We start from the raw sequence: 17,511 nt of genomic DNA, 5'->3' as shown, positions 1-17,511 counted from the left end.
TAACTAATTTTTGGGCAAAATTTTTCACGCAAGAGATCAAAGAAGATAGGGTTGACCTTTGCAGACTCCAGAAAACTTCTCCGCCATCTTGTGGTTTAAACACCTCAAATCGTGGATGTAGTTTACCTGCACATGAGTCAATTTTTGTTTATATATATATATATATATATATATATATATATATATATATATATGCAAACACACCCATGAAGAGTACATAAGGCCTCAGCAAAGGAGGGCTTATTGCAAGGATATATAAAATTATGGGGGTGTTCGTTCGCGCCTGACCTCCATAGAATAGAAATATGTTACAAAATTTAACAAGGTTTTTTAATATAGATCCACAGAATATTGTGATAAGTGTTTCAGTGTGAACAGGTATGGTACAATAAATTATGGGGTTTAACTATTTGATATTTACTTTCATCATATTTTGCTTTGGTTTTGATACCCCCAAGTTCGAAGCTATCTCTTTATAACCCTTCCTTTTCATAACCTATCATACTTTCATAAATCAGAGTCCATTTTCTGTAGGCTGTTTTTGAACCCAGTCAACGGCGGGTCCCCTTTCTTGTATATATATATATATATATATATATATATATATATATATATATATATATAGAGAGAGAGAGAGAGAGAGAGAGAGAGAGAGAGAGAGAGAAAGAGACATGGAGAGGGAAATTTACATGATCGCGATACTGGACTTCCTCATGTTTAAGACAACAATTCCTAGTCAGGCGAATTAATAAATGTGTCTTTCATAGAAAAAAGTCCATTGTTTTTATTGTTAGTATATATATATATATATATATATATATATATATATATATATATGTGTGTGTGTGTGTGTGTGTGTGTGTATTTATATATATATATATAAAATAAATATATATATATAAATATATATAAATATATATATATAAATAAATATATATATAAATGTATATATATATAAATATATATATATGAATATATATATATATATATATATAAATATATATATATATATATATAAATATATATATATATAAATATATATATAAATATATATATAGATATATATATATAGATAAATATATATATAAATATATATATATATATTTATATATATATATATGTATAGAGAGAGAGAGAGAGAGAGAGAGAGAGAGAGAGAGAGAGAGAGTCGACTACAGAGTTCTTGCGGATTTTTTTTACTTTCATTTCAAGTTATGTATTTTCAAAGAAGTTTTGGCTAAAATACCTTTATATGATATATCATATTTAAAAGGGTGTTTCGCCCTACTTAATCGTTTAAATTACAATCGTTTAGACACATTTATGTCTTTAGAGATAGTCTTAAAAGCTGCTTAAAAAGCTTGCAATATCAACGAAGTGTTTTGGGCAGAAACCACTAGTGGACCTCCGGCATTATGGTGGTTTTAGAAATTTCCTGACGGAAAAGAGAGTCTTGAAGATTATGAGTGTTATGGACGGCTATCGGATGTAAACCAACCAACACACACCTATTCGAGAAATTAGTTCTGAATAAGACGAGCATTTCCAACCACTGAGCAGAGAATATAAGAAAAAAATATTTTTCAATGATTGCCTCATGAGTAGTACGCCAACAAAAAGAAACACCGTTATGAAGTGCCATCTCCACTTGTTTTACGGAAAAAAAACGTACTGTTTCTCGACTGGGTTGTTATTTACGCTGAAAAGTGGCTGTTTTACCATAACCAGCGAGTTCCAACACACTTCCTGGAAATCAAGTTGCACCCAAAAATGTCATGCTGACAGTTTGGTTGTCTGCGACTAGTCTGATCTATTACAGTTTTTTGGAATGCACGCGAACTCAATTCGGCGGAAATGCAATGTCCACAAATAGATGCAATGAATCAGAAACGGCGATAACAACACCCAGAATTAGTAAAATGAAATGTCTCAATTTGTATCAACAACAATGTCAAATTAAACGTTGCTAAACCGAACGTGCAGAAGATGGACGAATCGGGTTACGAAATTCTGTCATTTGCCATAGTCTAAACATTTCTCAACAGCTGACTATCATTTTTTTAAGCATCTCGACAACTTTCGGCATGAAAAATGCTTCAAAATCCTATGTGATATAAAAAAAGCTTTTAGCGTTTTCCATATCATAAATAATGTGATGTTTATGTCACAAGCATAAACGCTCTTGTTTTGCGTTGACAAAAGTCTGTTGATTCGGGAGGTTTATTTCTATCATCAATTTTTCTTTTAATCGAAAAATATTCGCTCGAATTTAAAAGTTAAATACCGTAATACCTTCCTTTGTCAACTATATATATATATATATATATATATATATATATATATATATATATATATATATATATATATATATATATATATATATATATATAATGTTTAAATTCGACGTTATTTCACGCGGTCAATGAGAACCGACGGATTAGGTCTTCGCTAATCGAGCCAGAGATGTCTCATGATGCGGGGTTCGAATCATTCGACTGGTATTAATCGTGACACCCTGCACTGAAGATTCCCGGAAGGATGAAACACTAGTTTCTGTAGGTATTTAATAATTATTATAGTAAAAAATTAATTATATATATATATATATATATATATATATATATATATATATATATATATATATATCGCTCCCCATGTGGGAGTGACAAATTGGTTTAAGACAGAATCGTTCCTAATTCGCATTTAGGTAAATAAAATAAGATTGTCGCCATAAAAAGGAACCCTGATCGCCGCCATCCGCCGAGCTTTCACAGGTGCTGGTGGAAAAGGCATGCTCCGAGTTTCGGATCTGCATGAAAACAGTGATTGACATTGAAGGGGTGAACATTTAATAGATAGCAGAACTATTATATAATAAAGTTACTTTCTTTGAATAAAAGTTTTAAAATAAAGCTGCAGTCCTGTTTTCTTGAAAGGTATCATTTTATCCTTCCACTTTGTATGTACATATTCATTCACTAAACTGGAGGCCCGCCGTTGCTCTGTCGCACAATTCGCTTAAACATGATATTTTAATTCAGGCAGAGTTCGTATGTATTTTTATATAATCAATAAAATCAATGAATGTTATATAATACGAGGAATATTTTTTCTCAGTGGACGAATTTGTAAAAAAGTTAACACATAAATAAATATAATAAATAATAATGATAATGTAGTTTATCAACTTCCCTCTGTGTTTGTAAACTGATATTTGAGCTTCACGATGAATGCCCTGGAAAATCACTTCTGATTAGTGTGTAGATTTAAAATATAAAAACAAAAGAATTTATTTACGGCGATTCTGAATTGGATCTTTTCTGCTATCGTGAACTGAATGAATTAATAAGAACAAATAAAATAAAATGGTGCGGTATATCCGGGCTTAAACACGGGATCATTCGTCCTGTAGTCGAACGCTCTACTACCACGCAATGTTTCTAGATGCCCACCAATTTATTTTATTTCTATAAAAATTATTTGTTGACATTATGTTATTTCCCGTTGACGGTACAACCTAAAATATGATTTTAGTCTATAATAAAGAAATACTATTTTTAGTGACAGAATCTTTTCGATTGCCGATACTTATCGAACGAATCTCTGTATAAAACATATTCAAGGACAATACCAGACATATAAATTTTCATTTGTTGAAATTTGCAGATAATATGCTAAACCGTTTCGGTTCCTACGAAATAGATACTCAAGCACACGAATTACTATATATATATATATATATATATATATATATATATATATATATACATGTATATATTCATTTAAATGAATGTAGCCATCAGCAATCGTCTTTTTTCCAGACTTCAATCATTTTTTATTTAAAAATATTTTTATAGCGCGTTTCAAGCTTTGATCATCTCTCTTCAAATACCTTTTTTATAAAGGTGTCATAAATGTTATTTTTTTAAAGTTTGTTTATGAAGGTTTTAAAAAAATACATAAAAAATATCTGAAGAGAGCTGATCAAAGCTTGAAACGCGTTATAAAAATATTTTAAAATAAAAAAATGATTAAAGCCTGAAAACCCCACAGTTGTTGATGGCTACACTCTTTTAAATATATATATATTTTTTTTTCTTTCGTTGGAACTACACAACCATCACTTTAAATATACATATATATATATATATATATATATATATATATATATATATACATATATATATATATTTAAAGTGATATATATATATATATATATATGTATGTATATATATATATATATATATGTAGTGTAAAGAGTTTTAGATCTCGAATGTAAATATTGATAAAACGGAACTTTAAAAATATTGTGCATATTTATTTAACGTTTTTCGTCAAAATCAATACTCACATTTTATTGTATGCGTACAACATTTGCGCACACAACTTGCTTCTGTGTAACAACTTGCCCTAAAAGCATGACATGCCTTTACAGTGAACTCTTTCTACATATATTGGAACGCTCGTATTATTGAGGTGTTCAGGAAAGCCACTCTATTATGGAAGCGAACATAAGAGTATTTTTCAACATCTTTTTTTGTTGTTTTTTGAATGGCGTCATAACGCATTTCCTATGCACCCGTTCTCTGAAACGAGTTGAGACAGGCATTAAATAAAATTCTGTACAAGAATATCAATGGAAATGCCATTCTATGAGTAACGTATATTGCACACGTGCAATTAATAATGCTTGCATTTATAGAATAAAATATGACGTTTATAATAGGAATCCCCTTTATAACGGCTGCTCAATATTATTTAAAGCTTTATATTTTCATAGGAGTTCTAAAGATTAATAGGTGTATAGGAATATAGATATAAAAAAAGTATGAATAAATTGATCCTGGAGTTTTTTTTGGGTAGTATAATGTAATCAGAATTTCGTGTAATATAATTATTAATATAATCAATGTATGAATATATAAATATATGTATATATATATATATATGTATATATATACATATATATACATATATATACATATATATATAAATATATATACTCCCCCTTGTAAATAATATACATATAATATATATATATATATATATATGTGTATGTATATATACATATATATATAGATATATATATATATATATATATATAGAGAGAGAGAGAGAGAGAAACAAATACTCCAATTTCCCATATTTTTTTGCTATCGATATCAGTGAAATCGTCCTTATTTGTAATCAAGTAGTATTACTGTTTGCGCTAGTTATGGACTCATCACCGCAGTGCACCGGAAAGAAACTTTAACTGCCTCTAAGCAGTTACTTACTCTAAAATACATTGTATTGTGCATTGCAGTTTATAGAATGAACTGTTAATGTATAACTCTTTTTGTATTTAATGTCGTGACAGAACGTTTTTAATGCAAAAGTCGAATATGATTGTTTAAATGTGCTATACAACAAAAGGATTTATTACAAACGCACCATTGTCTCATCTAATTATCGACTGTTGATATCATTGAATTATTTTTACATAATTACTTGCATTAAATTTAAAACCACAAAAAAGTCAAGTATCATGCTTCAAGTGTGCTTGAAAGAAATGTTGGTTTTTAACTCTCTTCTTTCATATAATAAATATAGCGTTGTTTTTATAGGTTGGAATTTTCTGCTTATGCGGTGATAAATATTTTGAAAGGCACTTGTTTTGTTAGGTTGTATAATAATGTTTAATTTAGTCAATAGCGGATACCTTTCTCTAATCGGATTTTTTTCTATTATCGCCGTTCGATGCTTTTTATGACGAATAGAGAACATACGGAAAATAATCCCATGTGTATAAAGTACCTTCTTGCAAATTTGCAAAAGTTGTGCACAACAGAAACACACAAAATAGCGATGAAGCAAACTAGTAAATATATATATATATATATATATATATATATATATATATATATATATATATATATATATAAAGAGAGACGATCACGTGGGAATTACAGTACACTAGGAATTAAACAAACAGCTGCATCTTCAATACCCAATCAAATAGTAGAATCAGAGACCAGCACAAAACTTTGAAATAATAGTAAAAAAATCTCATGGGACATGGATCTACAAACAGATATACTCAATCAGAGAAGTGTAAAAGAGCATCGGACAGAAATCTCTAAAAGTTATAGAATATGGAGAAAGACTTGATGGCACAAGTAACACTTCCGAAAATTTCAAAAAATAGGGGCGATTGGAATAAAAAAAAAAGATGGCTCAGAAGACGTAACCGATGAAAATAATGAAAACATACATTAGTTCCCATACCTACGTGTAGTCCTTCCCCAACAAAACACATAAGCATTGTATTTTACCAAGGTAGTTCAAACTTTCTATAGGCGCACATAATGTAACAGAGCGGTGACGCGCATATACAAATTCCAAACCGTCTTTGAACAAAAAAAACTATTAAAAGGGCGTATGCACAAACCAACGATCACTTTCAGCAGATTTGAGAACACGTTCGAGATCACTTTCATAACGATGTTCAAGAGGACAGAGGTAAGAGAAAAGAGATTGATCACGGTTTATTTTGGAAAATGCCTGAAAATAAATTTCGTTGTTTATACAAAAGACGTTGAGTTATAATTTGGCCTATGTTATTTGGGACGTAAACTTCATACGACGTGTGAGTCCCGTGTGTAAGCTTGGGCCACATTACAATAAAACTTTTATAAATAAATATATATATATATATATATATATATACATATACATATATATGTGTATATATATGTGTATATATATGTATATATATATATATATATATATATATCAGCGGATGATTTTAAATGAAATCGCAATAGATTATTAGAGACAACATTTTATTAATACCACAAAATAATTGATAGTATGATTAGTTTCTCCCAACAGTGTATTTTTACTTAATAAGTTAATAAAAACATTAGAGATAGATTTCATGTATTTTGTTTGCATGCATTCTCGAATAATTGAAACGCAAGCAACAACATATCAAAGTATCAGAATACAACAGGAAACGCTGCTAATTACAGGAGATAAATGTATGTTAAGTTTGATGATTCTTTAGACAGAATGAAATATATTTTTCTGAAGCATGTTCTTCATATTTCAACACAAATCTACCAGCAGCATAGAATGATAGAGTCCATATCCAGCGGTGGAGATACGCTGGATCTAAACTATGCAGTTATACCAGTTTTCATACGCAACATGATGCGTTATTTACAGTGTGTGTGTGAGTTTGTGTGTTTTTTTCTCAATACAAATACATACATCCAGCGCGACCGCAGCCAAAATTAAACTCACTACTCGAGTGTGTCGTATAGTCCAAATCTTATCGGTAGCTTAATACTTTGCGCTTCGCCAAAGCTATCAAGACTATTTTCATGTTTGGTCGGTTGGTTGTTTTTATTTTACGGCATATCGCCCATTTTCAGGTTATTTCATGCCGAATCCAGTGATTTTGTAGAACGATTTTTTTAATATAGTATACTTGTTTTTTTTTGCTATTTTTTAAGTTGCTTTCTATTTAAATATAGTTGGGACCTTAACAGGTACTACCAGTCCGGGTCAGAGTGGGCCTGGCAGCAATGGCAATTAACAGATGGCTCCACACTACCCAAATCCAGCAAGCTGGGGCCTCACCATCGGATATAGTTTAAGGTTATATCCAGGAGTTCCTTATGCTTGCAGTACCTGGTATTTCCAAGCGTTCACCCATCTAAGCACTGACCACGCTCTACGTTACTTAACTTCAGGGATCGGACGAGAACCGGTGTTTTCAACGTGATATGGCCGTAAGCCTATTTTCATGGTAACGCAATCACTAGATGGGGTGCATACCACGGCTTAAGACATTCCCATCAACCCTCGAGAAAAAGGTTAGACCACACCAGTTTCTAAACCTGGTATTTTACCTCGCGGTACATACAACTCCTCGCCTTCCCAAATGGCCACCCATCAGGCACTAACCTTTATCACGTGCTTGACTTCGGTGATCTGGTGAAGACCGGTGTGTTTACGTGATTTTGCCATTCAAAAGGTAAAATAACTAACGTAATTATGAATACATCAGTTTTGTAGGCATATTCTTAGAACACTCTGCACATAATTATTAGTGATTTATTTTTTTATCTAAATTAAATCCGTCATAAACTGGATATGCTGTTTCAGTACCATATTGTAATCGTCCGATGAGCAGGACAGTTGAACATTGTTCCACAGGCACATAGTTCTCGGAAAGAAGCCTTGTTCATGGAATCCTCGTTTAGATTTAAGTTCAGATAGTGTGGAGAGTGGTGATAGTGAGTCTAGCTAGTCGATTAGTTTTTGATAAAGTTTGGCAATAGAGGACCATATATTGGAGCTCAGATGAGCACTTGCAATCAAAATAACAGAAGAGAAAACATATGCTTGCAACATCTCTTCCGTGAGAAAGAAAGGGGGTCAGGGAAGAGGATAATGAAAACCTACAAGGTTTTGAGGACGTTTTTGATCTCTATCAAACAGGATATGTGACACCGTACGGCTTACGCCCAGTATTCTATTTTAGGACGTGTTTGGCTTTTATACAGAAAGAGATTGTATTGGTCTTGTGATACCTCCTGCAGAGTAGGATAATGCAACCATTTTAAACGATCGTAGCAATATATATTTTGTATATGTATTTCATTCGAGAGCAAGAGTAAAGGTCCAAAAAGCTTGTTAAGTTATAATGCTTTCCCCAAGACCTTAATTGACAGATCAGAGCGATGGTGATCAAAAGAGGGAAGCTTTGTTTTGGATCCATTAAAATAGACTTGCCACCTTTTCCTTCTTGCACCATGTGCTCCAGGTAATTGGAAAATTCGTTGTCATTGCCGACTCAAAGAAACGCTACCATAAAGTTTGATGTCGTCTATTAGATAAAAATATTTTTTACAATACACATATATAACACGTATATATATATATATATATATACACACATATATATGCATACATATATATATATGTATATATATATATATATATGTTATGTGAGTGAAGTGAGACAAAGTTATAGCAAATTTTATTATGATTAATTATTCAAGTATTTCATTTTATAATGTAATCATGTATTATTTAAGAAGAAAATTTGTTATAAGGAACGAAAACTAGAAAATACTTAAAAATATTTTCTTTTTTACTCTAATTAAACGTTAAAAAAACACATATTAGACAAAATTTTCCGACATGCCCCCCTTCAATACTTAGGCACAAGGATGTCTAACATCTAGGTCTGTACAAGCTCATGTGAGCCTCTACTGAACATTTATTGCCGGATGAAACTTTTTCATTTTTACCATAGTACACGTAAAATTTCTCGAGGATATATCTATTAATTTATCTTAAGACGTGTGGAAGCAGGAGGAGCACATCCATGATGTAGAATTTATGGGTTTTCAATGGAACGTTTCTCTTTCTCCTTTCCTCGTACTATTTTGTGTATTTTTTTATACACGCTAGTAATTTATGGTCTTTGGAACAGTTTGCTCTTGATGCTGACAGTTATTTTTAAAAGTGTCGACCGAAAGACGTCTTAGTATTGATTGTTTTTATTCTTTCTATCTACCTATTATTTATCTCCCTTGCTATGGGTTGAGACATTAGGCGAACAGAAGATTTTCGTGAAGAAATATATATTCTATTCGCACGTACTGCTGGGAATAGACGACTTAACATCTTATAAGCCTGCGTTCATTACACGAGGTTCATGAAATATCATTGCCTTCAATATAACTTTGAGCAACGCTTTTGAAATAGTAAATACAAAATGGCTGTTTAATATTTATTTATTTTATTTAAAAGGGAATATTAAATTATTTCTGGTAAATGACGGTGTGAATATTTAATAAAGTTAGAGACTGGAATGGGGTTCCAAAGAATTAACAAAAAAGCTAAAAAAATATGCTATATGCGTTGCACATATTTATCATATCTATGAGTATATTTCCAAAAGTAAGTCGATTATTTTTTTATTTAACAACTAAGACATTGAACAGCTACAAAGATAAATGCGGTTCTATTAAAACGTGTACCCATTTGTGGTCCGGAATTTATTTTTCTATATAGTTACAATGGTCAATGCACTATTGCCAGCCTCTTTTGATGGCTGGGTTGTTAAAGTCCGGAGCGTTGTTTGTCAATCACATCTTTGCCGTCACTCAGGAATCGATGCACACCTTTGTTCCTGGCTGTGCTGACATCAAACGTTGAGCAGCGGCCGGTGGATGTTTATTGGTCGACTTTCTTTTTTCTGAGGCAGGAATTAAATGGCGCGCCTCTGCTTCCGTCGTACGTACAATACAGCTTTCTCAGAATATAACAACATCAAGATCTGTAAAATAGATAGAACATTTTCAGATCATGAATGGATATGTACATGCTCAGAACAATGCTACTTAAAATCAACTCTGATCAAATGTAGCTGATTAAGAATAGGATGCACTACGTATCTTGAATTTCATTTTTACATGCATTGTTACGGATCAGTAAGAATGAGACTTACAACTAAACATAAGTCTGATAACTTGTACATAGTTTAGTAAGTTATTCCCGTTCTAAAAAGAAATATGAGGCAAGGTCATGATTTTATTTAGTTTTTTGCATAGAAATATATGTTGAATTTTGCGAGCAGGTGCACTGCGACGTAGATATAAGCATTCGCACTTTTGATTAATTCAACTGTGATTTTTCTAATTCTCCATTAAAATAAGTTTTTACAGGTGTTTGTGTGTGCCTGTCACCTCTATGGTAAGTCGTTTAATTAATGTAATATTACACCCCGAACAGTAAAAAAGTAGACTTCCATCATAGTTTTTTTTTAACTTAAAGCAGAATTGCATCATAGTCAGAAAATCGTGTATTTGATTTGTACGGATCGATACTTAGCAGTTGCATTTTATGCATATTTAACCCTCTAGCGGCTGAACATATTAATACTTGAACAACATATTTTTGTAATCTGCCATATCTCTCACCTTGGGTTCTAATCTTCCTGATTAGGATCGTGGCATATATGGCACGGGCGGCCCTAGATAAATCTCATAATTTATTTTATGTTGCCTTTTTATAAAACGCCTATAGTCACATGACTATACTCTAAATGTAAATGACATTTTTGTGGTGCACCTTGTCGCATTCATTAAATTATACAATGTTACTTTCTTTTCGTTGCTTTGATTGGAAGTTAACATATATATGTGTTATTCGGCTGGGCAATAATGTCTAAGGTATAACCTTTAAGTGGTCACATTTATTTAGTGAACCATCTTGCAGGTAGCGATAATCATTAAAATGAAACTGATTTTATTATTGCAGTGTCTCCCGGGACCAAGCGGTTCATGATCCGATAATTGGTGACCTCTAGTATAAAACATTACTGCAGAGGGGATCAATGTAGAAATATTGATTCAGTATTGATCGCGACTGTTTCGTGTCCGATCACAGGAAATTTTAACTAGAGCTCCAGATCAATATGCATCCATTCATTTACGTCGATGACAGATTCAGGTTTCAATAATCGATCTGTTTTCATTAGCGCTTGGGTTTATTTGTTTACATTGATTAAACATGATATTCAGAGCAGCGAAAATGATCACTTACGTGTTTCCCTTCTTATTTCCCTGCCCGCTGTTAATTTTAAATGCGTCCAGACATGTTTTTTATATTATCTATTAGATGTGTTTATTCAATCTGTACGTTTAAGGAGAAATGAAGACAGACAAAATTGGAGCGTGATCAACCGAGCGAGTGAATAAACGACGAATCTTCTTACGAATATGCATAATTACATCTAAAGACTAAAAAAAGATTTATAATTTTATATTCAGGTAAGAGAGCTCAACAGTACATATGAGACACGACTAGTCATTTATTGATAATATTGTTGTGCTTTTTACGATATAAGCTGTAACATGTAATATTTGTATTGTTCAGGCTACTATTTTCATCTTGAGTGATATCTTCTTCAAACTTAGCCTAGCGAACCTATAGAACTGCTCCATGTCTTTCTTGTCGAACTCGGCAAGTTTTTTGTAAAACTCGAGAATTTGCACGGAATTTCGAATGGAATGCTTATTAAATACACGCAAGTAGCATTCGCTCCTTTCAAGACGAAGAAATTATGTAATTCGCAATTGTATTCTGAGTATATCCCTGGGCTGATAATTGAACTGTCAACCTCTTGAGGAGTTCCACTTATAACTGAATTATACTTAGAACTTTATCTAATACGCACCATTTTCTCGCCAGATCGATAGAATTATGGGAACTTATACAAATAACTGAAGTAAGTAATTTAAACAACCAAAAAATAATTATAAACTGTTATTTCATCTTCAGAAAAATAGTTTGTACCTGTTAAAATTTGATACATTAAAACACATATTATATAGGTTATAAACCATAATTATTTATTGTTATCTAACAGTGGACGCATAGCGAGGATTAAAAGGCGGTCCTTTAGCAATTGGTCAGAGGTAAAACAACAATAGATTAGGAGAATATCAGATAAAACGTGTTCTTAATGATCGTTTTGTCTCTATTACAAGCTGCTCGTAGTCAATAGATGATTGCACACGTAAAGTTTATATTGTAGTTAACTTGTTGACGAAAACCTGTATATTACAATCCCCTTGACACTAAATGTTTTAGTCCATTTTTAGCAAATTTAATCTATTCCCTCAATTTGTAAATTTATTTGATTTATCTCCGTTCCATGATGTTAATCCTCAGGCCATGCGTTGGCTTGATTAAAGCTTGTATGTGAAACCATCTGGATGAGAAATTGCTATCTCCATATTTTTAGGTGGTTTTGTTAAGCTACCATCATGCATGGATTAGGTCTTAACATATATAAATTTGAGTTCTGCACCATGCAAAAAAATTAAATAAGCAAGTGCATCATTTGCTCCCACCCCTATTTTTCCCCAAAAGTCCACAACATCTTAACATATATCAATTTGTGTTCAGTACAATGCAAAACTCTTACGGCCCTGTCGGTGGGGCATTAGAATACGCCGACTGCCCCCCCTGCAGAGGGTAAAAGTCCCTCAATGGGGGTCCTTGATATGACCTTAAACTATATCCAGTTGTAAGGACCCTTGCTTGTGGGCTTTGGGGAGTGTGGAGCCATCCTTTAATTACCATTGCTCCCAGGTCCACTCTGATCCGGAGTGGTAGTAACTGTTAGGGTCCCAACTATGGGTTAAATAGAAACCGACGAGAAAACAACAAATATATTCTACTAAAAAAAATTTTCTTCCGAATCTTTGGATTCGGCATTAAATAACCCGAAACGGGTTGATATGCCGTAAAACAAAAACAACCAACCAACCAACCAACCAACCAACCAAAACTCTTAAGTAGACATGCACAGAAAATTTTGAACACATATTGTAAAATAGTCCCCAGAATGGAGTGTTTTTATTAGCCCTAAAAGAGCGCTGGAGCACACCCAAGGATTATCGCGAAATATACATAAACAAAATTATATAGAAATCAGTTAGTTACAATTTTTTCAGAAAGTTTTATAAAAATTCAAGGCATCATTTTTTTTTTCAATGAGCACAAAACTGTCAATTTTAGCCATTTCAAGCCGAAAGACACCCATGGGGGGGGTGACGGGAGTTTTTCCAGAAAATCTGTTTTGTTAATTAGTTTACTCACATCATGTTTAATGTTTTTGCAAAATGTAAACATTTCTTAGGCTTAGTTTGAGAAAATTGCGGACGGACGAACGAACGGACAACGGTGAATTCACAGGTTCACCATCGTTTTGTCGATGGACCAAAAATAAATTATTTTTTATGTATGGTACCATACGAAACAATCCGATAAGAAACGACTTTTGCCTTAAAACACCGATGGAAAAGATATATCCATAAGTACATATAGATATAAGTTCAATTACCACAAACTAAAACGAAGGCCCAATAAATATGTTTCATTGTCCCCGCTCTGACGGGTTTGTATAGTAATTTATTGTATTCCTGTTGTATATCTAATACATGGGATATAGTATGTGTATTAACAGTATTATAGTATGTAAACTACAGGTAAAGTTGAATATGCATTACAAATAGTATCGCATATGTTGTGTTGCTGTGTATGTATTATAGACACTGTAGTATTTGTATTTCATGTACTATAGTATATGTATTACAGACATTATAGTATGCGTTAAAGTTACTGTAGTATATGTATTAAAGGTACTGTATTATACGTGTTAAGTAAGGGTTGTATTTTTAGAAGTACCTAATATGTGAATATGTTATATACTGTGTGTTATTTTTATTACGTATATTCTGTATTGTTGTTGTTTGTCTTAGGATAGGCTTAGTGAGAGATTAGAGTCTTAGGAGTGTTCAGGTGTTGCTTGTTCATATGTCTTAATATGTTCCTGTTCGTGGTACATGTTAATACAAGAGACCCGACAGCATGTAGTGCACAATGAGAGGAGATTGGATATATATATATATATATATAAATATATATATATATATATAGATAGATAGATAGATAGATAGACCGAGAGAGTATACATTTGACAGTTCTGTATGAACGGGAGTGTTTCTATAAATACTGATACATATTTTTCTTACCTATTTTGAGATGATAATTTTCACAAAGTTCTTATAATATAAATGGACAATACCTTTTCTGTTGAATCACAACACGAAGACGCAGATACACAAAGATGATGACGTCCTTTATTTCATGACCGGTCCATGATTTCGCTCGAGGAATTCAAATTTTCTTTACATGGCTGTTTCTTCTCTAACCTTTCGCTTCCAAGGTTTGACGTCAGCAGCCGTCTCTGACCTCTCTCTCAGCTCTCTCTCCCCGACTCTTCTCTTTTTCCGAGACTGCATCTAAAACTCTACCTATATTGAGAACTCGTCACGTCATCGCATGATTAAACATGTGCTCATAAAGCACGTTGGATGAAATGCGTCACGTTTCAAAACTTGACATGACCCCGAGTTCAGTAACCTAGTTTTCGAGTAATATGTTTACAATTTCAATTGACGATTACATTCCTTATTTTAATGTTTATGTTTATAACAGCACAAATTTCATCATTACATTCCTTTTTAATAACAGATATGTAAGCTAAACAATTGCAATTCCACATTCCTTATTTCAATAACATTCTGTATTTATGTTAACTTATGATTGGAATTTTCAATTCCAAATCTAGCTTCGCAAATTCGAATCCTTGACTATCTTATTTCATATTTACATTTAACTAATTCCCTATTTTTTTACTTACATGAAAGGGGGACAGCACTTTATCATGTAACATACATATTTCAGATAATGTTTATCTGTATTACAGGTACCGTTGTATATATATACAAGTACTATAGTACATGTATTACATGTATGGTTTTATATGTATTAGAGTACTATAATATATGTATTAAAGCTACTGCTTTATATGTACAACAAATACTGTTGCATATGTACTGCATGCACTATAATACATGTAATATTGGTACTCTGGTGTATGTATTACTGGTACTATAGTATACGTATTACAGGTGCTGAAGTATATGTCTTAATTGATTATAGCATTTGCATTGCTAGTATTGGGCAGAAGTTATCAAATCAGATGTCAACTTCCTTAATTCACTAAACATTGATCCTATTGATTTTGTCCGTCAGCTTGCAAAACTCAATCATATTCTCCAAATTAAAATATGAAAACATTTTTGCTATAAACAAAGAAACTGAACACCATAAATAGATATTTGAAGAAACAGAACTGGAAGAATAAAAACTATGTAAAATCATTAAACAAGTTAATAGTTACTATGACGTAACTGTAAAATCTAACTAGACACAATAAAAACTATATTAAGGCATCGAGATCTTGAATCATCTGATTTAAATATAAATCACAGGAAAACGGATGATATGTTGTAACAAAAATAAATAAATAAAGATGCATAAATATTTAATGATATTACAACCTGAAGCATAAAAACGCTTTTTTACCACTATGACTGGATTTGACATTGAACAACGTTAAAATTAGTGATATGTCGCAAATTAAAGTAGTTAAACAACACCCCGCGAATAAATGTAATAAACTATGTTATACATAAACTTAGTTTCCAAAATCTACTGAATGCGGAATTAAATAACCATAAAACAAAATAACTGAGACATCGACCGCGGGCACGCGTATGCCAGAAAATAAAAAAAAAAAGAATATAAAATTAATAAGGATTAAGATAATTTTTTTCGGTAAAGTGCCTGGAAAAATATCGCTGTTTTAACGAGAAAAAACGTCGAATTTTTCCTTGTCATTGTTCCTTTGCGACGGTGTCTGCCACATATTGGGGGCCTACATGTGTGCACGAGTGTAAAACTGTGTAATGTTACACAGACAGGTGCAGAGAATTCTCGTCCTAACAAGAAAACTGTTGCACTTTAGTATGCTTCTATTAGTGAGTGTGTGTTTAATAGCCCAGGGGAACTTTTTTTATTGGGTACGATAACACGAAAGATGATATATCCTTATTTGAGGGAATCATACTAAAGTCATACCAGCTCCAAGTCGAAATACAAAATGTATTGCACACATGTAACATGTACAAGCATTTTCCCCTTAGTGATGGAGGATTTGTTCCTTCGGAGAGAACCATTGTTTGATCTTAAGCTATCATTCGGATCTTTTCATTTTTGTTATTTATCGTGTTTATACTGGTATTATTTATATTGTTTGCTTCTTCTTTATCAGCGATCAGACATGTCGCCAACATCTGGAGATTTATTATGTCTCAACAGACCTCGCCTTCTATTCTTTTTTTATGTTTTATTATTTCCCGTTTGTAATCTAATCTTTGTCCCTTTTCTAAGGTTGGACAAATCACATAGATTCTGGCACGTTTGTTTTGTCCATTGTTGATTTTATTCATCGGTTGTCAGTAAAATATCCACTTATAATATTCCATTTAGATCGTGTTATATTATCGAATAATACACGTATTTCATCTTAACAAACATCTTATATGATTCTCTATGCATCAAATCAAAGCACACTAGAATCCACAAAACAATTTTTTTCTTTATGCTAATCATAGTGTCATGCTAAGTTGCAGTAAACGATGGAGAAAAATCTATTTCCCTACAAATGTGGGTTTTCTTGCTCGCTCGATATTCATATTAAAATCATACCTTTTTATCGAAAAATTAGTAAAACGAACTTATATACTCAGTCGTGGATATGCGAGCGAATGCATGAACGTAAACTAGTTTTCATAATTCTCTGAAAAAACGAGCGTCAATTAATTATCTATTAATTTTTTTTATGTTTTCTGATCTATGATGCTTAAATCTATATAGGCATAATTACTCACAATTCTCAAAATTCCCTGTTTAGAACGTTTCTATCTTAAATTTTAAGTAATTACTTAAAATTTAAGATAGAAACGTTCTAAACAGGGAATTTCTTTCATAGATAAATGTATCCATCTCTACCTATACTGTCATGCATTA

General features: G+C 32.2%; 1 protein-coding gene and 1 pseudogene across 1 annotated transcript in view; one reads left to right on the top strand and one right to left on the bottom strand.

Annotated features, from left to right (window-relative positions):
• LOC145248915 (sex peptide receptor-like) overlaps positions 1 to 17,511 on the top strand; it is a 1,158,544-nt gene that overhangs the window by 353,548 nt on the left and 787,485 nt on the right. The gene's annotated exons all lie outside the window — the stretch shown is intronic.
• Positions 7,666 to 7,784, bottom strand: LOC145249281 (5S ribosomal RNA; annotated as a pseudogene).

This window comes from Euprymna scolopes, chromosome 27 (genome assembly GCF_053919585.1).
Source record: "Euprymna scolopes isolate OS-2025 chromosome 27, ASM5391958v1, whole genome shotgun sequence".
In the NCBI taxonomy this organism is placed as follows: domain Eukaryota; kingdom Metazoa; phylum Mollusca; class Cephalopoda; order Sepiida; family Sepiolidae; genus Euprymna; species Euprymna scolopes.
This window is presented reverse-complemented; position numbering and strand designations above follow the sequence as displayed.